Source organism: Nasonia vitripennis, chromosome 2 (assembly GCF_009193385.2).
Source record: "Nasonia vitripennis strain AsymCx chromosome 2, Nvit_psr_1.1, whole genome shotgun sequence".
Taxonomy (NCBI): Eukaryota; Metazoa; Arthropoda; class Insecta; order Hymenoptera; family Pteromalidae; genus Nasonia; species Nasonia vitripennis.
In genome coordinates, this window is record NC_045758.1 from 18206051 (window position 1) to 18231254 (window position 25204).

Sequence of the window (25204 nt, forward strand, 5' to 3'; positions counted from 1 at the left end):
GGCGCTACCGCGCCACTTGATGTAAAATTTGAATGTGCTAGGTTATTGGTAAGTAGGTTAAATTCGATTAAAATATTCTACCCATCCCACCGCTAACAGACAGATACGGAGCAAGCTAAATAAAAGCGTACAATATAAGCGTATAAAAAAAATCACAGAGTTAACGATTTACAAAATATCCGCTAACACAGCTATAATTAGATATTTATTAGGCACGACCGCGACACGGAAGTGACTTATTTTTTGTAATAGCGTCACTAAAGATTTTATCGTCTTTTCGTTGCATGCATTGATAAACCAGTTCTTTAAATACAAAAGTAGATCTATAGACAGTCCCATAAATACGCATGGATAAATACTTAGTCATATTGCATGTTGGAGAAAATCAATAGAATTCGAACCGTCAACAGTGTTCAGCCGGCGCTGATAGTAATCAAGCGCCTTGAACTGTGAACAGAACCGCTGCTACTGCTGCTATTACGATGGCAGTCGAACAAAGGGAAGTCCACCGACTACTATGTATGCTCGTAGTAGGTATATAGTCATACAGAAGTGAGTGGGAGGCGATTCATATCTAGCACAATTTCCGGCAAAAGCATTGTTTTATTACATATACGACAGAGAAGAAAAAGATGTGGGATTTATAATAACTGATACGTTAATGTTGATAAGATTTTTGATGATTGGAAGAAAATGATAATAATAAATCAATAAATTAAGAATAAATTATTGACGTTGAGAGACTGATTGTGATTGTAATATTTAGTTTAGAGTAAAAGCGCGGATAAAAGAATTCTTTGGCATAAAGTCGCCGACTTGTCATTAAATGAATATGTATTTGAGACGAGCCACTGAGTCATAGAGTATCAAAATCATGATCATATCATTACAACAATTACTAACTTTAAGTAGGTTCAGATAGTAAATGATATTTACAAACCTTGCAAAAAAATTGTACACTATCTGATCTTTCTTATAAGACGGAATAAAATGACAAAAAATGCTATAACAACAATGTTTCTGTAAAATACCTCTAAACGCTTCGTTGTTTACGTGCTAAAATATGCAGCGAAGCAATATACATTCAAATGTTTTTGATGAGAAAAAGACTACGTTTCGAAAATGGGCAAAAAAAGTAGTCAAGAGACTCGCCTGGTACTCATAGTCTCATTTCTTTAAGAAACGTAAGGAAAGCTCTACGCCACGAGCAAATACAAATCGGGCTTTTAAAATGATGAGGGTGCCATAGAGGATGAGCAGCGGCAGTTTTTCATTCGCTTTACAGAATTTAATCTTTCTGTCTCTATTTGTGTTTCTTAAGGGTCTGTCGTCCCAAAAGCTTCGCAAATCCACCACGGGGTATTTTGTATTTCCAAACTTCTAGAAAAACAGAAAGTCCGATCGAATTTTTCTTTCGGTAGAACGATTCATTAAACTTAACACTACGGTGCTACAGACTCGGTTTTTCATTTGCAAGCTTTATTTAAAAACTTTTATGTAAAATTAGATTTTAAGGTTGGCGCTGCAATCGCATGAGTACGGCGAAGTACGCGTAAACATCTGTTCGTATTTCCAAGATTTTAGAAAAACAACAAACCCGATCAAAATTTTCTTTCGGTAGAACGATTCATTAAACTTAACACTACGGCGCTACAGACTCGGTTTTTCATTTGCAAACTTTATTCGAAAAGTTTTATGTAATAGTAAAACAGTATTTTTTGGGACGACATCCCCTTAAGCTCGTATATTATATCTAAAAAAAAAAACTTTTAAAAAAGTAAAAAGTTAGGCAAGTTTAATATATTTCGCAACAAAATTACAGATTGAAAAGTACTAAGATCAATCAAACAAAGTCAAGTTTATTATATTTAATCGTGATGAAGCAAGGAACAACTCTCAAGATAAGTATTACGTAACTTGCCATGCCCGTTTAATTTTGTTTATTGGTGAACAACTAAAATTTCCTTTTATGTATTAGAACGTCATACAAACACCATAAGTACAATGAAACGGGCATGGCAAGTTACGTAGTAATTATCTTGAGAGTTGTTCCTTGCTTCATCACGATTAAATATAATAAACTTGACTTTGTTTGATTGATCTTAGTACTTTTCAATCTGTAATTTTGTTGCGAAATATATTAAACTTGCCTAACTTTTTACTTTTTTAAAAGTTATTTTTTTTAGAGATTTCAATCCTTTTTAATAAAATTTTTTGAGTATTTCATATTCGACGTCGTAGAAATAAAATATAAGCATATTTAGCACCTTTAGATCAAAGCTTTTTTGTAACATTTTTATCACTAACATGAGATCACTGATTGTTGATATACACCACCCTTGAATTATTTCTACGCCAAGACACCAAAACCCACGGCGCGAACTATCCAGACCTCGTTATCGGACACCCTGTACACCTAGACGCCGTCATCGTATGATTTATTTACCTAGACACCAAAAACCACGAAGCGCACGACCTAGACCTCGTCATCGGCCACCCTGTACACCTGGACACCGCGTTTAAGTGATTTTTACACCTAGACACCAAAAACCACGGAGCAAACTACCTAGACCTCGTCATCGGCCACCCTGTACACCTAGACACCGCCCTCGAATTATTTCAACACCAAAAGCCACGGAGCGCACGACCTAGACCTCGTCATCGGCCACCCTGTACACCTGGACACCGCGTTCAAATGATTTTTACACCTAGACACCAAAAACCACGGAGCGAACTACCTAGAACTCGTCATCGGCCACCCTGTACACCTAGACACCGCCCTCGAATTATTTCAACACCAAAAGCCACGGAGCGCACGACCTAGACCTCGTCATCGGCCACCCTGTACACCTGGACACCGCGTTCAAATGATTTTTACACCTAGACACCAAAAACCACGGAGCGAACTACCTAGAACTCGTCATCGGCCACCCTGTACACCTAGACACCGCCCTCGAATTATTTCAACACCAAAAGCCACGGAGCGAACTACCTAGACCTCGTCATCGGCCACCCTGTACACCTAGGTACCGCCCTCGAATTATTTCAACACCTAGACACCAAAAACCACGGTGCGAACTACCTAGACCTCGCCATCGGCCGCCCTGTACACCTAGATGCCGTCCTCGTATGATTTATTTATCTAAACACCAAAAATCACGGAGCGCACCACCTAGACGTCGTCATCAGCTACCCTATTTATCTAGACACCTTCCTTGAAAGATTTTTACACCAAAACACCGAATACTACGGAGCACACATTTATAATTCAAGCAGAGGAGCAGACAATGTAGGCTCAATAGCTTGTGCGGCCAACTTCACAGTCTAACCACTCGGTCAAACTGCACGCAGCTAACTTAACGGTCTTACCACTTTTTGGGCTGAAGAAAAATTAAGCAAGTGATTTCAGCATTTTTGTTCACCTGCATACTTGTTTATTATGTTAAAGCTGGTTTATTGCTGATATTTTGGTTTAAAATCATAGTTTGGCATACCAGTATAAACATTTATCAAAATTAGCTGGTTACATGAATGATAAATAATTTATTTCCTTAATTGAAAATTCGAGAGACCAATATAGAAGTAAATAGTGTCACGGGCGCCGCGGCGTCGTCTGCTTCTCAAACTCGCCTTCGTGGCGCTCCCGCGCCACTTGATACTAAACTCCGCTTTAGAATATTGCAACTTTGCTGAATATTAGCTACTGCTACGGGTATCCATAACTCGTTTATCTAGACATTTTTTTGATGCGATCAATAGTATATTTTGATTGTAAAATACCGACTAACAGAAGGATTCTTACAATATCACTGGATTTGCGCTTTGAAAGCTCTGTGGCAATGACTGACAGAACAAAATGAATGAAACTCTGTAAATTTTGTGACAGTTCATGTTTCGAACAGGTAAATAGATGAAAACCGCATATAAAGGATCACAATTATAAAGTGGGTGAATAGGAAAATATAGTTTTTACATTTCACAGTAACCATACTTTCAGTGTATTTCTGAAATATTTTAAGATAGGTCACTTTGAAATGATAAAACGAAATAAAAATAGGTAAATATTTGAAATAGCTAATGAATACTACATAATATTAAAAATAAAATGTAATAGAAGATATAACTACGATTAATAAATTAGTAAGAGGGCGGTTCAGGAACATTTTTCTCGTTTCTATATTATAGTACATATTTAACAACATTTTCATAACATTTCACACATATCTTTCTCTCTAGATAAGACTCAATTAAAGTTTTATAAATACCCGGATAGTCGACTAAAAGTCCATTTATTAGTACTTTAAGCTTTTCCGTAAGTGTCTGTTATCTATACATGTATATATGTTTCTTCAATTAAAAGTTGATTTTCAATCGAGTTTTCAATCCTTTACTGTTAAACAAAATTATAATAATATGCTTTAAAACTTTGTCATTATTTTAGTTTAAGAGTTAATGTACCAACAATACTTGAAATCATTTTTATAATAATTTTTATATTCCTGTATCAACACATCATGCCTATTTAGTTATGACTTAAGTAATTGAAACATTTTATCAATAACATCTTTTTCTTTATTAAACCAACATCTATGAAGCATTTGCTGAATTCCTGTGAGTGAAAGCAGCGGATCTCTTCATCAGTCGGTCAGGCAGATACCAAATGCTCCCGTCTCGACAGTGCAGAATTCAAGCTCTCCAGTAACGCTCACGGAGTAACCTTTATTACCGACTCTTGAAGGATGAAGATAAAAATACTGCAAGGGAAAAGTCCTCTCTGGTTTGTACTCGCAGGATAAATCTGAGTTAATTTAATATATGTACTATTTCTGATAAAAGATTTTTCTATATAAGTTACGGGTTGAAAACAGAGAAAATGAATTCTGGAGAAAACTTATTTTGATAGAGCGATAGAGGAAAAACATTATTTTGTAAACTTAAGTTCCAGGATTTACAAAAAAATCCTTAAGCATTTAATTTATTATATCAGCATATGAGTGCATAATTTATTGCGATTTGACAATTTGATGAACGATACTACGATTATTATGTACGATATTCAAAACTAGCTATTAGGCTTGACTATACATATAAATAAATGATAGCATTAAATAACAATTCTTATTTCAAGCTATACTTTTTTTTAACTTGACGTCGCGAGTTTTCGCATTCTGTATTAATTCTTATAACTCGCTCCTTAACTTGAGTATCACTAATTGCTTCATTGTCACGTCTCCGACGACAAGATTCTCTGCAATATACCGTGTAGTCACGAAGTGAGATGTTAGAGAATCGCTCCCTGCAGGTGCATCAAGTTTACTGACCAGAGCAACACTTCCATGTCCTACAAAAGCAAGCAATAACGCAATGTTAGGAAGGTGTTCCATGAAGTACATACACACAGAGACACGTAGACGAGCAAATTAAGATAAGCGACATCGTGGCTTGTCGGCGCGACGCCTCATGCTTTTCCGCTCCAAAACTTCCGGGGACAAGCACTGAAGGATGTAATTAACCGATGATTTATTTTTTTTTTCCTTTTATAATAATAAACTCTTAAACAGATCGATACACGACGCTTGTGTTTTTGTTTCTGCACGTCTAATCTAGGATATTGTGCGTAAACATAACCGAAGAATATTCAGATCGCGGGAACAACACCCTGGTTCATATATATTATTTTGCTAGGTGACATCTTTAATGAATTCTGTACAGCGGCTCGGCCTCGACACATTTTGGAGACGACACGGTTATTATGATGCCTGGATGCAGTCTGAGCAATATATGCTAATTGATGATAAGTAAGGAATGTACATATTTTGTAAATGGCTTGGAAAAGGTCTTTGGAAACTCGTTAGAGCTGCTGAGATGTTCATTTGGTGGTTTCATTGCAAGCTACTCATTTTTCGATTAATGTATCGATATGCGAGCTAATGAAAAATAATTATTAAAAGATAAATGATTTTTTTCAGACAAAATATTTGAATTAAATTATGATTAAAGTAAGTGTAGTTATACCCATAATGTAATAAATTGTGATTTCATTATTTTTATTATTTTAAATGAAAAATTCATCAATGAATTTATTTAATGGTTTTCTAGACATTTTTTACGAGTCCCGATAAATAAACGAATTATTTCTGTTAGTAAATTTCTAGATCTAATCAATATTAGTCAATTACAGAACTAAATAGTATAGAATTAATCATATATTGTCTGTGAGCTTATTTTTGAATGAAATTCGTGTAACGTAATAAGGAATTATTATCTAACAAATAAGTATATGCTTACAAGGAGCATTTTCATCTATGCTTTGATGTAAAGGTTTATTCAATAGATTTTCTTCACCCTACATATCACGAAACATCGCTTTCTTAGGTGAATATGTAGGCGACCGATTACATCACTCCAAAATCTTATCTTGGACATTATCAGTTTCAATAAAAAGAGGGCTAATTGAATTTCACAGACTAGGTCCCCGAGTTCTCTCCTCTCAATACACACAGTTAGAAATGGCACGTTCGCAACTAATTTCGGAGGTGCCCTTAGAACAGCGGAAAAATAAATGAGCTACACGTGCATACCTATAGAGGCAGACTCCCCCTCGAAAATCGATAATTTAATCGGACCTCGATCGGTGTCTCCGTCGTCTTCGTTTGCAATGTGCGCAAGTTGAATCGCGACTTTGGCCTTTCGTCGTGGCAATTTCCGCGCTGAGGAGTTTCCACGATTGGCCCCCTGCGCGCAAGTACGTAATATGGGTCGTAGAAAGAGAATGAAAAACGAGCCGCTACCACGGAATCTTCGTATTAACTAGAGAAACTTTGTACGCTACTTCTATCTCCCTTGCCCGTGGTATAGCCGACAAGGCTTTCTTTTTGTGTAAGTTTATTTTGGACAACCGCCCGTGGATCTAATTACATTTATTAATAGTTGACGCCGCCAATCTTCCTTTTTTTATATCATATTATCTATACTGTAGCGATAAACGATTAAAGTAGCAGCTCTTAATTTGATGAAAAGTGGTTCATCAGATTATTCTAGAGTATAAGCTAGCTATAGTTTTCGTAATATGAATCTGACGTTTATCTTAAAAAAATGCGCCTATCTAATAGCCAAAACGCAGGTTATCTTTGCCTACGGATAGTAAAACCAATAAGTATGTATACCCTATACTTATTAGTTTTTTCTTAGAAATAAATTTGCAGGCAAGTTTCAAAGACTTTTAATTGAAAACCTATTAAAGTGGATCGGCCACGTGCCAAATCCTCGATAGAACTCTTTCAAGTAAGATATAGAAGTTGAAACATTGATTAAGGTTATTTTAGCTTTTACAATGATTACCTACTATCGTCCCTGTGGCAACAATAAAATTGACTATGTTATTCTTTGAAATTTAAGAAAATCAACTTAAATTCGACTTCCATGAAAGTAATTAGGTGATTATATCTATAATTACTCTAATACTTGTATCACATTTTTGAAGCCATTTTTTTATTCGATGTTATCACTACCGCAAATTCTCTCCCACCGGATGGAAAAAGAACATCAAAACCTTTACAACGGCACGTTAGCAGATCAAGTATTAGCATTTCGTTAGTTAAAGCAGAGGTTCGTACCTCGCGTCAATACAGAACACATACACACGCAGCATCTACGCCCACGTACATCTTGGGTCTGACCCATTTAAAAGCAGATTAATCGATTCTAGTTTTACGGGCTCTCGCGCCCACACACACACACCGCCATATCATAACGATACAATAGCCGTACCAATACCGAGCATTCAAACTGATTATGGTCGAAATATACTTTTGATTTTTACGCTAGACTGGCCACTCTGTTTTCTGATCTGGGTCAGATCATTTGAGTATCGGCGTCATTCGCAGATAATGCAACAATTGGATTCTTAACTAAAGATATGAAGATTCATTAGGTACTCACGCACTCGAATACGGGAGAAGATATTGAAGCGTCAGTTGCTGGAACTTACCTGAAACATAAAATGCAAGGTAAGAAGTTAGAGCAAGTTAGGTCTTAATGCTTTTTTATATGCTACTGAAAAAACGTTTCTTCGTTTCTTTTCCCCGGGAAGAGCTATCAATTTTTATAGCTCCATGCACTCGCTATCTTAGAGCCGCAATATATCTCGGAAACCAGTGCGTTTTACATATGCCGAAGCAAATGCTGTCTCCGCGTCTGACTTGAAATTCAAAAAAACAAATCTCCGGTATTATGCCTGCAGCAATCTGAGAAGAGAGCGCATCGAAATTCGATTTCTGTGGCACGTGCCGATGAGTACCGACCAGGCCTTTCGAGTGTATGCACAAAAAACTGGGGAAGCGTATTTTATCGGAGTAAATACTTTTTAAGGATACATGTGGGTGAGTTAAATTATGTATACACTTGTGGAACGTGGCCTAGATCAGGTGTGATAGAGTTAGGACATTTTTTTTTAATTGAATTTCTGGAATGAAATAATCAAGGTTAAGTTAGTATTTTTTTTATTTATTTAAGCAATTTTAACATCTTATACAGAGTTATTTTGCAGTACAATAAATGAACAAAGTTATGATATTATATATACTTATAAACTTATGTTAAATTAAGATTTCGCAAGCTTTAACAAACGAGTACAATATTTTACAAATTTTCGCAGATGGGTTTGACAATAATGAAATGTACGTATTTGGTAGGAATATGTTCTGTTTGCGCAGTTCGTCTATAAATACTTGACGTTCCTTATTAAATAAGTGAAATTGCCACAGTATATGGTTGACGTCTTGATTTTCGAAACCGCATTGACATTGAGGGTTTTCTTTTATACCTATACGAGAAAGTGAGGATGCTAGACTGTGGTGGCCTGATCTGCATCTATTTATGATTACAATTAATTCTCGTGTCAGATTTTTGTTTGCAAACCAAGGTTTGCTACGGTAATTGAAAAAGTTGTTGAAATAAATTATGCCCTTTTTTTGTCCTTCGTTTTTTATTATATCAAATGTGTTTTTCACTGACTCTGTTTTGATTGATTCTTTCAAGTCTGTGTAGGGGATTTTTATACAATTATTATCTACGCATTTAGTAGCTGCGTCCTTTGCAAGAGTATCCGCACGCTCGTTTCCACCTATCCCAATATGCGCAGGAATCCAGTAGAGCTTAATTTCCTTTTTATAAGACGACTTAGATGTGAATTCGTAAATTTTATTCTTTATTTCGAGTATATAAGGATTTGTTTTTATTGATAAATTGGGATTTTTTAGGGATAGTAGTGCACTTAATGAGTCTGTGAAAACGAGCGCGTTGCGTTCAGTATGTTTTAAAGCGATGTCTATTGCACTTCTTATCGCTATGCATTGGGCAGTGAATATTGAAGCAAGTTTATTAATGCTATATGTAACAGATTGATTTAAGTTGTCGCAAATGCAAGCGCTTCCTACCGATATTGAGTTGTCGGATTTACTAGCCATCTGTATAGAAAATGTTAGCATTCTCGTTGCCTATGATATCATTAATGATTAGGTTGGGATTTTTACTTGTTTGTAACTGTTTGCCTAGTTCCACATTTATATTAATATTGTTGATTAAAACATTGTATTGGTATTTATATATATTGTAATTGTCTTGAGAGTATATCTTGTCTGTAGAGCTGTAAACATTTTCTATACAATTTCGTAGTAGGCTAGTTCTAATTTTACGCTTTTTGTTTTTATTTTTGATAAGTTTATTGAAATAGTTTATCGTGTTGTGTATATTTTGTAAAGATAGTTCTTACATAAGAATTTCATACGTTCTTGTATGAATTGCATTTTGGATTCTACTATTAAGATGTTTGTAGGAGTACTTATCATATAACCAAGAGCTAATCTAATTGCGGCATACTGAATCTTTTCGAGTTTTTCTATTTCTTGTTTTTGAGTCGAGAAATAAACAAAACAACCGTAGGCTATAATTGATCTTACAAAACTTTTGTATAATATGATTAGGGTGTTGGGGTTTGAACCACCACGTTCCCCTTAGAAATTTTACGATGTTTAAAGCTTTAAAACATTTTTTGTGGATTAGATCAATTTGGTCTTTGAAAGAAAGCTTATGATCAAAAATAATTCCTGGGAATCTAGCGGATTTGCTAGACTTGACTGTTATGTTGTTTACTTTTATCTCTGTTTGTCCCGGTTGAATATTGCGTTTGTTGAAGTGGATAAATACGGTTTTATGTCGTGAGAGTTCTAGTCCAAGTTTATATAAATTACTATGTATCGAGGCAATTGCTTTTTCTAATAGACTTTTGGACGATTTTGTAGAAGGTCTTTTGCAGTATACCGCAATGTCGTCCGCAAATTGAGAAACAGTAACGCTTTTAGGTATGTTTTCGCTACATAGATGTTGTACAAAAGAGGGTTTAATACGCCGCCCTGAGGCACGCCTTTATATACAAACCTAATTTGTTCGCCAAGTGTTTCAGTATAAGTTATTCTTTCATAGGTAAGGAACTTGATAAACTTGATCATTCTAGTAGGACACCCAATTGTTGCCAATTGTTGTAATAGATTTTAAGTATTCACATTATCAAACGCGCCATTGACATCCAAGAACGCTGTTAGGAGATCCCTTTTTTGACTAAAAGCTTCCTCTACGTTCAAGGTTAGATTGATCAAGTTATCGATAGTCGATTGTCCTTTTCGGAATCCAGACTGACTTCTTGGAAGAATATTATTAAATTCAGCCCACCATTGTAACTTATATTTCAACATTGTTTCAAATAATTTGCATGAGCAAGAAGATAAACTAATCGGTCTTACACTTGTACCATCAGATTTTTTGATGAAGTGGACGTAGGTTTTTTTCCACTCTGTCGGATAAGCATTAGTACTATATATTTCATTAAATATATCTAATAAAATTAATTTGTAATTTATTGGCAGTCTTTGGAGAGTATCATAATCAAGTCCATCAATGCCACAAGCTGAGCGAGTGTTTTTATAATCAATGGCTACATTGAATTCGGTGAAGTCGAACGGAGAATCTAAAAATTTGCTTTCGTTATAAGTAGGTAGCCAGTCTGGATCCGTTGGGCACCAGGGAAGACTGATTTTGTCTAATGCTGTGTAGATTTTCTCTTGGTCTTGGTGGTTCTGGGGGTTATGACGTGGTTTTACTTTTATCCAGGCATTTTTTAATAATCTGGATGTGTCCCAGACATATTTCTGATCGGTGTGAAAATCAATGTTTCCTGCAAATCTAATATAGTTTTCTTTCTTTTTCTTTTTAAAAGTTTTTTTAGCTAATGTGCATAATTTTTTATATTCAACAAAGTCGCTATCGTTTTTAGAAAATTCCCACTTTTTGTATGCGGCTTTTCTAAGTCTTTTAATTTTATCGCACTCCGAGTCCCACCTAGGCGCTGGATTTCTGTGAATTTAATTGTTTACGAATTTCTTTTTGGGTGTGTTGGATTTGATTGCATTTGACAATATATCGGTAAATACAGTGTATTTTTCGCTAGCAGTTATATTATCGTAATCAGCGGTTAGAAATTGTGAATAATTTTCATTCAAATTTTCGATGACTTTTTCCCAATTAGTTCTTACCGATTTGAAATTAAAGGATTTTTTATGATATATGCTTTTCTCTATGGATATATCAATGAATATCGGAAAGTGGCCAGAGCCCCAGGTTTCATCATTGACTCTGACATCAATTTTGTTTGAAATATTTGCGGAGGAAAATATTAGATCTAAATTAGAAAAGGTGCATTTATTAGGCTGGACGTGTGTGTAGGTATTTTGATTATGTAAAAACATATTTGATTTGGTAATGCTTTCACATAACCTATTGCCGTTAGTATCGTTTTCTAGAGAGTTCCAATTTTTATGATGAGCATTAAAGTCACCTGTAAGAATTGTGTTATTTTTTCTGTCGATTTTATTAAAAATTTCATCCCATGTTTCCTGGGCAAGCGCGAAACCTGGGACTCTGTAACAAGCTAACAGATCAATGTTTGGTTTTATGTTAGTTAACTTTATACCTGCCATTTCTATAAATTTTTCGGAACATTCAAGATCGTTGATTTCGGTGTATGCTAAGTTGTTGCGAATTAGCATCAAAATTCCGCCTCCTTTCGGAGTAGGTGCGGTCTTTTCTGAAAGTCTTGAATCTAGGTAGATGAAAATTGATTTCATTCGTGAGCCATGATTCCACACACACGAGAATATCGACTTTGGCTTCACTTAGTACTTTTGAGATTTCGTCCTTTCGTTTTACAATACTTCTGGAATTCCAAAATATGATTTTGAGGTCTTTTTTGTACACTTCGTTCATTATATTATGTTCGCTTTTTATAAATAGTTTAATTATTTAGGTGTTTGAGCAATAGAGTTGATTTCTTCTGTGTATGAATCAATTTTTTTAATTATTCTGGTAAATCTTCTTTTCATGTTACTCGATGATAAGTTGGGATGTACTGTTTTGAGCATTTTAGCTATATCCTGGATGTTATTGGATAATTCTTGGGCGGTTTCAACAACAAGTGGATTAGCGACAGTTTTTTCTAGAAATTCCTTCAGTGTTGTATAATTTAGAGGAAATTTATTTTCAGGATTTTCAATGTCAGTCTTGATTAAGTTTAATTCTTTTTCAATGTCACTTAATTGTTCGGAATCTTTTTTAGGCTTTTTGGTGTTATTACGTTGACTCTTAACGTCGAGTTTCATTTTTAAGTGTTTCTGTGTGCTTTTTTCGTCACTAAAAGAGTCTAAACTAGACTGGGAACTAGAAAGAAAATCCGTCTTTCCCAAAAGTGAGCTAGACGTAGTCGATAGAGAAAGAGAGGTCGCTTGTTAGGTTTGCTCGTTTGATTTTCAAAGTTATTTAGTGCTGGTGTTAGGAAGAATGTGTCTAACTGATTTGAGTTATCTGGAACTGTAGCTATATTAGCTGACCTCTCGACATCCTTTGTTGAATCGATGGTCTGTGATGAATTTATAGTATTGGCGTTATTTTCTAAGGCGATTGACTCTGGTCTATTTACTTGTTGCGGTGGTACAGTGATTTCATTGTAGTTAATAGAAGGACACTGTTTTGCGACATGTCCTTCGCGTTTACAAACAAAGCATCTTATTGGGTCGGTAGTCGGGTATACGTAGTAAATTGTTTCATCAAAATTGATTTTAATGATTTCTGGTAGTTTTTTTACGTCTTCTGGGTTTATGAACATTTGTCTTCTATCACTGAGAATATGAGAGTATCCGTCTTTACTAATTGCTGCTCTTAAGCTGGTAATTGGCGAGTTGCGTTTTATTTTCATATTATCCATAGCCTCTTCAAGAGCGAAATGGGGGATTGAAGGACAGACGTTAGAAATTATGATTCTTTGTTCTTTAGTGATGACAGGTCGGATTGTGACTTTTACTCCATTAATTTCGACATATTTATAATTATCTGTAAGCTTTTTAAGAAGTTCTTGGCTCGATAGGTATAGACGAACTCTATTATTTGAAATTTTTGATGCGTTTAAAATGTTGATAGGCTTGACTATTTCTCCAATTGCACATTGCATTGCACAGAGTGAAGCCGTCCACGCAATCCATAATTAAACCTTGTTCTTTCTTGGGGAACTGATTCATTTGAGCAATCTTTGAGTAACTAACTGGACTTGATTTGTTTCCACTTGCATTAGGTATGAGAGATGAACTTTGTATCTGATGGTCTTTTTTTTCAGAAGCCATTTTGTAATCACAATCGTGATTTGCATTCGCGAAGGAGCGAAAATTTTACGGGCAGAGGCCCTTTACATACCGAGTAGCGTCTATTACGATACACTGTATTTAGTAAACACGAGCTTGGATAGACACGTCTGCTCTCTTCGAAGGTTCGAAGAGGACCGTTAGGTTAGTATCATTAGAAGTAATAAAATAAAATTAATGTTATTTTGCTTCCTCCTAGAGAAAGCTTTGTAATAGTAAAATTTTGAGTTTCGTAAAAATTTCTAGAAAATACTTTTTGGTGTGTTAGAAGTTCAAATCACGTGTTTTTAGAAAATGACCTTATGGATGTGTGTGTATGTCTGTGTGTGTGTGTGTGTGGATGTATACCGTAATATTTCTGGAACTACTCGGTCAATATCAATAAAATTTGACATGCATGTATATTTTTGGATTCTGAATTCGGGAAAACAGTTACTTTTTATTTTCTTAACTATATTTTTTTATGGCCATTTTTTAATTGATTTTTGAAAAACACTATTTTGCGTGTTTTTTTTTTAATCATCCCATTGTTACAAACAATTCAGCTATAATGCATTAGGACTTTTGCGCCCGCTAATTTCAACTAGCAGGCGTAAAAGTACTTTTCATTGGCAAATCTTCTAAACTCGCAAGAAATTCAACAAGTGCAGTTTGAAATGCGAAAATCAATACATACGTTACAAATATGGTGTGCACCAAGGGCTAAGCGGGCGTTTTGGCCTCGTGTGATTGTAGTTCTCGTCTGCGGCTCGTAAACGTCCTCGCCTTCGGCTCGTGCTAACTCGCCTTGACTCGTACTGCAAACTCCACACTAGGCCTAAAAAAGCCCACTTTACATCCTTGGTACACAATATATTATTTGCGCCCGCCGGTCGAAAAACGACTACTTTTGTCCCTAATGTTAGGTCAAAAAACGCGTAAATCGTGCATGTGTTACACAAATTAATTAATGTTGGTTGTCGTTAAATTGAAAGCACCATTAAGAAGTCTTAATCAAAATAATATATATTGCGTATGAGTATCCTTTCGCTATCTTTATTTTTATACTTTAAGAAAATTACTACATCAGTTAATTTAATGGCTGAATGCGTATCATTTATATATACATATATATATATATATAGAAACCCAGAACCTTGATCCTCTCTTAAATATTTCATATTTGGTTCACGCGCAGTTCAGCGTATCTCAACTATTGGTATAAATTCTACGCTTAGCACGAATCGTGCATTTATCACTGCCATCAGGCTGTATTTGCATTAAACTGCGTTACAGTGACACCGTTCGACATGATAAGGAATACGTAAACGAACAAGAAAGCTGACCGCGACGACAAAGTTAAAATTCAAGAGGTGCACGCGATACTAGTGCATGTTTGCCGCGCGGTTTGTCTTCTTCCAACTAAACCAACGCAGAACGTGATCAGGTTGACCGAACGACAGGCTTTAGCCTTATAATTACACGCCTGAGAAGGAATGAAGTGACCGGCGTTAAGTCGCCGTACCAGCGAGCGATAAGAAAACGCAGTATCGTGAAGAAACGTCTGTACGTTTTTGTTTTGTTACACAATCCTCTTCATCGGGAGACATTAATGCTATTATCTTCATTTACAGTTTTCCCCTCTTTTACGAGAGTAATAAAGAAGGAGCTGATGACTGTTGTAAGGTTTTTGTTCATTTTTGAAAGTGATATCGATTTTACTAAAGGAAGAACGTTGATACGAGGTTAAAGGGTTGTGAAACTCTCGTACAAGCCGGATGTTGAATGAAGGCGATATATTTCTCGAAGAAACAAGTGAGGGAGCTAAGTAATTTATATTACTGTGAGAGCCCCAACAATCACATGAATATTAGAGAGAAGTATGTTCGACCCTTCTTTTATGCATAATGAAAAATTGTTCTATAGAACCGTATGGTAATGCAATATTAAAGCGTCGGAAAAAATAGTTCCGGTAAACTTTTAACTGTTATTCATGTTACACCGCGTGTATGGTTTTCATCCACTTTATGTTCGCGTTCGCAGTTTCTAACGAAACTTGAATAGATACATAATTTGTGTCACGTCGAAGTTTTAATTTTCCCACACAAGAGTTTGATAACCCGGCTAACTATGTTTTCAAACTCGTATACAAATTAATTTCAAAGTATATGAATGTAAAATTGTTTCTACGTGTGTTTAGAAAATTTCAATTACATTTTGAAAGAAATTTTTTATAATGTGATAACAAAATATTAAAAACGTTAACTTTTGATTGCGACATTTATAGTACATTCTGTTTGGTTTATTTATATCAGTATATATCGTCGGTCCCTACGACGAGTAGTAGATTTCAGAACTCGCGTCGAAGACTAGCACTTTTCACTTTTCGCGGCGAAAAGTAGCACGTTTCATGGCTCAAACTAATGCTTTTTGTAGTATGAGAAAAACTTATGATAATTTTATAACTTTTGTACGAGCTGACTCTTTGCATGCGAATTTTACTATGTACCACTTTGGCGTTCATAAATATCATCAATTGTTTAAGCATAAAGTCCCGAAATCGCAAGCATTGTCGTGAAAAGTCCTAGTCTTCGCGGCAAAGATGTGAAAAGTGCTAGTCTTTGCGGCGAAAAATAAAAAGTATTACTCTTTACACTGTACACAAAACACCGATGAGAGGGACAGCAACATTAAGCAGCGCTACAATGCATACGCGCAGACTGACGTCCTTCTTATTTTGTTCTGCTGCAGCGAATGGACGCCGCTAAGCCCCCTGCGAAATCGTTATATAACGCGCGCAAGGGATTATCGCTCGCTAAGCAATGAAAGAAAGCAGAAGCGACCGAACAGTCAAACGCACGGTATAAGGTCAGTGGGTCGTTTCCTGAATAGCGTGGAGGGAGAGATGAAGCTCAGAGCGACTTTCTTGCGTGAACGAAGCGATCCATAGAATACTGCTGCGCAACCCACGTGTACCTTGAATTTTCTGCGTCTATGTGTCTTGGTTCATCGTTGTGCACATGCGAAGGTGACTAAAGGGGAAGGACGGATGAGATTGGAGAATAGAGGGGATTGGAAATAGAAGAAGTGTTACGTTGCAGTGCGAATTTTATACCTCACAAGACAGCAGTGTAAATTTTTACTGCTTATTGCGATTTTGCCACCTTTCAGACTCCTCGTGCTTTCAAGCGTTGATCTAAGAAAACCACGCTAGCATGCGCATAGCGCATGGTAATGCTAGGATTTAATAGGACTTCTAATCGTAGTGCTCGTTTGCTTTTCCAAAAAGCTGTTAAACGCAACTAGGCAGAAAGCATATACCTAATACGCCCGATAAGATAACAACAGAGGTTTTTATTATTATTATTTAAAATTATTAGGTTTGTATCACGTAACATAATCTAGATTGGAAAAAGAACAAATAAGAACATCGTTTATATTTGTTTAAACTTTTTGCCTTTAACAGATACTAAACCAGCAAGTATTTATTTAAGTATTTAAAAACTTTTCCTACTTAACTGTTTTTCTTTCTCAATATAAGCTACATTTGAAAAGAATTTACATTGAAGAACGCAAAAAATAATATTAATCAAAAAATTGTTCTCCTGGTTGTATATAAAAATCATCGTAGATTTTAGAATCTGTTTAATTTTCATAGTGTCTTCTTGTAATGTTTTAAATTCTATACGAAGGCTTTTAAATCATAATACATCTTTTAGGCCAAAACTATTCAGAAATAAAGTATCCCAAAAAACATCTTAACTGTTGTGCATTTCCTGGCTAAAAGTTTCATGATGCTACAAACAAGGAGAGCCTGTACCTGCCTCCAGCAAAATGTGCAAGTAATTTTGCAAAAACGCTCATTCCCTGCAGCAATATGATAGAGCGAAACTACGTAACTAGTCTTCAAGCCGAGGAAAATGAAGAAGCAACTTTAGTAGTTGTAGTAAAGTTTAAGACCGTAGACGGCAAATTTTCATTAAGTTCAGCATTTTGCTACTCTTAGTTGCTTGCAGAGAGACAAAGTAGCTAAGGTCATTGACACAGATTGGTTCAAATTCAGGCGAATGCCGGCGTTTATGAGAGGCTCTATATTAGAAATTTTAGTCAAATCGTACTAGAGTTTATCGTTTGCTGTTGAAATTGCAAAGATATTGTAATTCAGGATCTATAGAAATACGTTTTTTACAAAATACAGTATATAACAAAAAAAAAAAATAAATGCTAGTGGAGTAGCATTTTTTATTTGGACTACGGAAATTAAAAGACACCGAACAAACTGTACACATAAAAACCCTACACAAACGTATTTTTCTACACGGATACTTTCTACACCGATCTTTAAAATATCAATAATACCAGGATAATTGTTTTGCGTATTGTTCCTGGTGAACTGCAATTCATTTTAAACTATAGGAATTTAATAGAGTAATCTCTACGAGCAGTTATATTATGCAATACGTTTTCTTCATTTACTTTCCTCAAATGTGAAGAAACAAGTGGTAAGCTTTTTATGAACTGAGATCGCTCTTATAGAAAAATATGCCAGAAGCGCGCAGAAGCTTTGATTGACAGAAATTTAGAGCTATCTCTCCTAGTGTGCGACTTGAGAAAAATGTAGGTGGTGAAATGTGAATGGAACGCACGAAAGCACACGAAAAGTCAATAAATTTCAGCGAAAAGCTAAGCCAAATAATGGCGAAACGGAGAGAAACTTACAAGGAAAGGTACCCAACCCGAACTCACCGATTTTGATGATTTTCATATATGTTGTAGAACATAAAAAAATAAGAGACACGTATTTTTTTTTATCGGCTAATTTTCACTTTTAAGGGGTAAAAACCTCCCCTAAAGTTAACCCCCAAAAAGCGTTTTTTTTAAATATCTCGGCTTAAAATTAATATTTTTCAATGAAACAAATTGGAGGTTATTTCTTACAAAAAGAGCAAGTATTTCATGGTGATTTGAAGAGTAAGGGTAGCATCCCCTATTTTTTAGGGGTTGAAAACATATATTTTTTGGCATAATTTTATAATAAAAATGTTTAAACCGACTAAAAAAAATTGGAAAAAATGTTTAAACATCCTTAATAACAAAATTTAGTTGACGTCTTTCGGTGTTTTCATAAATATTACCCCTAAGGGGGTAAACCACCCCTAACACAAAATAACTGTAAATATGTAATTCAATACATAATATTTCGTAGAAAGTTTGTATATAGAGGTTTTCGAGGTCGCTGATTACAAATCTGTTATCAGATTTTGAAAATTCAAAATGACGGATCCAATATGGCGGACGGAAATATCGAAAAAAAATTTTATATAATAAAAAAGTTTTAAACGACTAAAAAATTTGGAAAAAATTTGTAAACATCTATAATAAACAAATTAAGTTTCTCGGTTTTTTCATAGATACTTCCCCTTAGGGGGGTAAACCACCCTTAACACAAAATAACTATAAGTATACTTCAATCCATAATATTTTGTAGAAGGTTTGTATATAGAGGTTTTCGAGGTCGCTGATTACAAATCTGTTATCAGATTTTGAAAATTCAAAATGGCGGATCCAATATGGTGGACGGAAATATCGAAAAAAAATTTTAACTTTCAAAAAAACTTGTTTACAAATGTGTGATCTTTGTAGCCTGTACATGTGAACTAAAGAGCCTTAAACCCTAACCCCTAAAGAACAAATAGGCTAAATGGTTGTGCATTTTAACCAAACGACTCCAAACCCCTAACCTCCAGACAAGCCGAAGGCCTATGCTTTACCGTAGACACGAGTATAGACATATTACCGATATTTTATTCTATCATTTTGTATGTAACAAATAACGTCTCGTTTTATGTTTCAATCAAAGATTATTTATTTTTCTGCTTTTATAAATTAGCATAATTTCAAAAGTAATTTCATAAATTATAAAGTATTTCATAAATTGCATAATTATATAATTTTATAAATTCAAAAAGTCCACACTTTTTTGCAAATGAAAAAACATAGGTTAATAAAATTAGTTTATCAAACTCTTTTGCGTTTTGTAATAAAATTTAATGTTGTCAAACTTGGGAGTTTTTCATTGTTACAATTATTTCGTAAGCCAAACGTTTTTTAGATGAATTCTCGAAGTAATGATTATTGTATCTATAGTAAAATATTTACAGTCTGGAATTCCATAATAATACTATTTGATACGATTTAATGAATTTATCAAAAAATCTAAATTTAATAATAAATATTATTCTAATTATTATTATTATTTTTCATTATCATTGCTATCATCAGTATTACTGTTATTATTGCTATTGCAATTATGCTTATTCTTATTATTATTATTATTATTATTATATTACTATGATAATTTTTGTTATTGGTAAAAATACATAAAAGAATATTAATACTCGAACTTCATTTGCAATTAAAAAACACGTTGTTATTGAAAGGGAATTTTATATGCATTCATTAGTTTAATGAATGTTATCGTACATTCAATGATAATTCCACAGATAAATGTCTTTCACTCATAAAAGTTGTTGACAATATGTGCGAATCAGTATGTTCTTTTTTTAGATTGTTTTCATCGAGTGTTTACCTCAGCTGCCTGTGTTATTTTTTAGGCAGTGAGTGAGTTTTGTGGGTATTCTAGTTCGATGCCGGAAAGTACGAATAGTACGTCTTTTTGTTTGTCAGTGGTATCATACAGTTGTAGAAAATTTTCTTTAGTGATTTTATATAGATTTACATTATTCAATTTCAAAGTGAATAAAAGTTGAATAAAACCAAAAATAGAGTTTTCCGAACATCACAAAGTGGAACGAGAATTCTTCTCCAATGCATAAATTAATGATTTGATTCAATTTACATTCACTCGTTTTATTCTGGTAGAAATGTAGCAGTCGTGCCTTACATGCAAAAACACAGCTTGTATAAATTTTACCGCTTGTTTTCATTTTAGATTGAAAAATGAAAATTAATCCGTTAAACGTTCTAAACTTATTATTAGCATACTTTCAAGCGTTAAACATACCAGATAGTGTCACGAATTATCACGAAACAGAGTTGGCCGAAAAAATAAAAGAAATTTTAATAGATGCAATACATGATTTCAACGATGTAGAAATGATTACTGATGACTCTTTGGATTTTCAAGAAGAGTATAAAGACCATAATGTGGAAATAATTGAAGATGAAGTGCAACATCATTTTCCTGATTCGGATATAGCACCAACAAATCAATGTACAGCAGATAATGAAGAACTAGATTTTGAATACAAAAAAAGAGCTGTAGAATTTTGGAGAAGTAGCAAAACGAAGCAAAATTTAAGTCTCAAAACAGTGCAAAACAGATTCAAAAAAGTATCATCTATTAGTCAGCTACGTCGTTGGGCTCATTCAATTAATAAAGGTGGCACGTATAGAGAAAAAGTAGCACAAATTTGTCAGTATACCCTGGATAATTTTCAAGCAGCTCTCGACAGTGGTTCAATTATCCATGATGAAGATATAATTCGATGGGCCTTACAAGCTAAAAAAGAAATTGGTTTTGATGATATTAGATTCAAAGCTTCTAAACATTGGTTACTCAAATTTAAGCAAGCACACCGAATAGTTTCTAGGAAAATAAATAAGTTCATAACAAGAAAAACACTAGAAAGTAGTGCAGAACTTACGGCTAAAGCTGAAGCATTTATCGATGACGTTAAATCGTGTATACCAAGGATTGGACTCGAAAATTTGTATAATACAGATCAGAGCGGATTTCAGCTAGAAATGCATTCTGGAAGAACATTAGCAGTAGAAGGAGAAAAGCAAGTGCAATGTCTGGTACAGTCAATTTCAGCAACAACGCATAGTTATACTATACAGCCACTAATATCAGCTACTGGACAACTGTTGTCACCGCTATTTCTTGTTTTAAAGGAACCAAGTGGCAAGTTTGGCCCTATTGTAGAACAAAACATATTTAGACCAGAAAACGTGTACGTGGAAGCATCCAAATCTGGAAAATTAACAACAAGTAAGGGAACTAATAACAATTTTTACATTGTAATATCGTTGATCAGTTAATTAGTAAGTCGTTTAATTGCAGATCACTTCAAAATCTGGTTGGAAAAAATATTTTATCCCTATGTAGGCCATCACTCAATACTATTACTTGATTCTTGGAGTGGTCATTGTGACAAAGTTATAGAAGAAACAATGCCACAAAATAAAATTATTAACATAAAAAAATTCCAACTGGAACCACAGGAAAAATACAACCACTTGATGTCTATGGATTCCGTATTTGGAAAAACTTTGTCCGAACATTTTCTGATAATGTAATGTTAATGGATCATGATATGAATTTACATGTGAGAAATAATATAATTAATCTTCAATCATTGGTTCACAACCAACTGTCTTCACCGAGATATATAGATTTGTTTAAATATTCCTGGTATAAAAGCGGTTACGGCAATGAAAAACCAGATAAATTTGATAATCCTATAGATTTCAGTTTTGGAAAGTCTTGTGCAACACATTGTGAAATAGAAGGGTGCACAAACATTGCAATTGTACGATGTGGTTGGTGCAAAAAAGCATTGTGCTTTAAACACTTTTATGAGGACTACCATTATTGTAAAAACATCGTAAAATAATATATTTTATGCTCAATACAAAAAATGCACTATGGCAAAAGATAAAAGATTGTAGATTATTATTATACTCTAATATTATAAACAAAAATACATTATAAGTTGAATTTACAATAAAGGAATTTCAATAACATTCTGATAACAATTTCTACGGAAATTATAAAACTGCTTCACACACAGAATTTTCTTGTTTACAAATTTAGGAATTTGAGGTGGTTTGGTTAAAAAGCACAACCATTTAGCCTATTTGTTCTTTAGGGGTTTAGGGTTTAAGGCTCTTTAGTTCACATGTACAGGCTACAAAGATAACACATTTATAACAAGTTTTTATGAAAGTTAAAATTTTTTTTCGACATTTTCGTCCACCACATTGGTTCCGCCATTTTGAATTTTCAAAATCTGATATCAGATTTGCAAAGAGCGATCTCGAAAACCCTTATATACAAACCTTCTACAAAATATTATGGATTGAAGTATACTTATAGTTATTTTGTGTTAGGGGTGGTTTACCCCCTAAAGGGTAGTATCTATGAAAAAATCGAAAAACTTAATTTGTTTATTATAGATGTTTACAAATTTTTTCCAATTTTTTTAGTCGTTTAAAACTTTTTTATTATATAAAATTTTTTTTCGATATTTCCGTCCTATTGGTTCCGCCATTTTGAATTTTCAAAATCTGATAACAGATTTGTAATCAGCGACCTCGAAAACCTCTATATACAAACTTTCTACGAAATATTATGTATTGAATTACATATTTACAGTTATTTTGTGTTAGGGGTGGTTTACCCCCATAAGGGTAATATTTATGAAAACACCGAAAGACGTCAACTAAATTTTGTTATTAAGGATGTTTAAACATTTTTTCCAATTTTTTTTAGTCGGTTTAAACATTTTTATTATAAAATTATGCCAAAAAATATATGTTTTCAACCCCTAAAAAATAGGGGATGCTACTCTTACTCTTCAAATCACCATGAAATACTTGCTCTTTTTGTAAGAAATAACCTCCAATTTGTTTCATTGAAAAATATTAATTTTAAGCCGAGATATTTAAAAAAAACGCTTTTTGGGGGTTAACTTTAGGGGAGGTTTTTACCCCTTAAAAGTGAAAATTAGCCGATAAAAAAAAATACGTGTCTCTTATTTTTTTATGTTCTACAACATATATGAAAATCATCAAAATCGGTGAGTTCGGGTTGGGTACCTTTCCTTGTTAGTGTGTGTGTGTGCGTGTGTGTATATATATTGTTGAGAAAATACTCGCGCATACAACGATACGCACACACACACAGCTTATTGCTGTACAAGAGCGGGGCAGAGGTCTGAGGGTTGCTACCTGGGTTTTATTGCACCCGACCCACCACCGACGCGGCGCCCCCCAGCAGAGACGCAGAGGCACAGGGCCTCACTTCTTCAAGAACCGCAGACCAGCCAACATATCAGCGGCACAACAAGCTTTCTCTATTTTGTTCACATAAAGTTTATTCAGTGTATTATTATAAATTCTCTAAAAAGTGTCACAATTATATTTTGCTCTTTTGTTACTAGTTTCAGTAATAACTCTGTAGTACGAACTCGGCTGTGTTGTTTAAATAAAGTCAGTTTATGCAGAATTAAATAGATTACATGATATTGCTTTACTGAACCTTATTTGTATACTTAGACCAGTGAATTATTTTTGATACGTCTGATTAAATTAATTTCTTCTTGAACTACATTTTTCTTAGAGATTGAAGTCTGATCAAAAGAATTACTCATCTATAGATGAACTCTCATCTCTAGAACATCACTGCTCGGCAAACTCTGCTTGAAGTTTGCATGCCAGCTCAATTTCGCGGCTTAGGTAAGACTATGCCGTATACGGTCTATAACGACGTGTGCACGAAAAGCCTAAGCTCATCCGAGCTCTACATAGAGTATTATTATTAAAGGGTACTAGGACTTTAAAGCTGCGAGGAAAATCTCGAGCAAGCACTTTTTTCAAAAATTATGTAAGAATCACCAGATTGTTAGCTGTTACTCAGCTGGGCCACATAAATCCGGTTACGCCACGTGCATACACCATCCGACAAGCGAATCAATTTCCCCGGGGTAAAGCCTGCGAAAGCTCGTCCATTTTCATCGATCTATTCATGCGCGCATACATATATACATCCACGCGTTCTGTTTTGCGAACCTGTGCAACTTACGATATTGAAAATTGAATTGATGGTACATTTCGTTACACGTACGGCTACACGGACAAGGCAACGCATCATGCTGCGATGAAATTCCGTTGCCTTTGTCGCGCTTGGGCTAATGTAACGGTCGCATAAAGAGATTTAAACATGGACGTAAACGAAGACAACGACCAGAAAAATCTTGAATATTTTCACTTCTACACTTGTTTGATGATTAATTCAGCCATTAAAGCATAGGGCTTTTAAGATATATGTAGTGAAATCTTGAAAAATCTTTCCATTATACGAGAGAAATTGACACTCAGTATGCAACAATTAAACGAATTTATACATTATTGCATATTTTTTCTATTTTCAAGGTGCTATACTTTCTACATTATTGATTATCTAATTTTTATTTCTTTTATTTTCATGCCTACAAGAGCTGTCATTTATTTATAATACTAGACTTGGCGCAGTGCGCTGCGCGCACTGTAGTAGACTATAATTTCATTAACTTATTAAATGGAATATAAATACTTGATTGATATTTTTAATATTTGTTTTCTATCACGGAAATATATCAAACTTTACAATATATGATTCATTTCGCGCTCATATAAATTTCAAAATTGCCGCGGTTTTGTCGCCAACTTCCTTTTAAAATTTTAAGGTTATGTCTCGA

The 25204-nt window shown here is 34.5% G+C and overlaps 1 protein-coding gene and 1 long non-coding RNA gene across 6 annotated transcripts in view; both read right to left on the bottom strand.

Annotated features, from left to right (window-relative positions):
* Positions 1-25204, bottom strand: part of LOC100119391 (potassium channel subfamily T member 2) — a 240894-nt gene that overhangs the window by 211870 nt on the left and 3820 nt on the right. The window lies entirely within an intron of this gene.
* LOC116416175 lies at positions 4153-14524 on the bottom strand. Its single transcript, XR_004226709.1, has 3 exons — positions 14419-14524; positions 7942-7990; positions 4153-5341 (listed from the first exon to the last, which is right to left on the bottom strand). It is a non-coding gene; the product is annotated as an uncharacterized LOC116416175 (long non-coding RNA).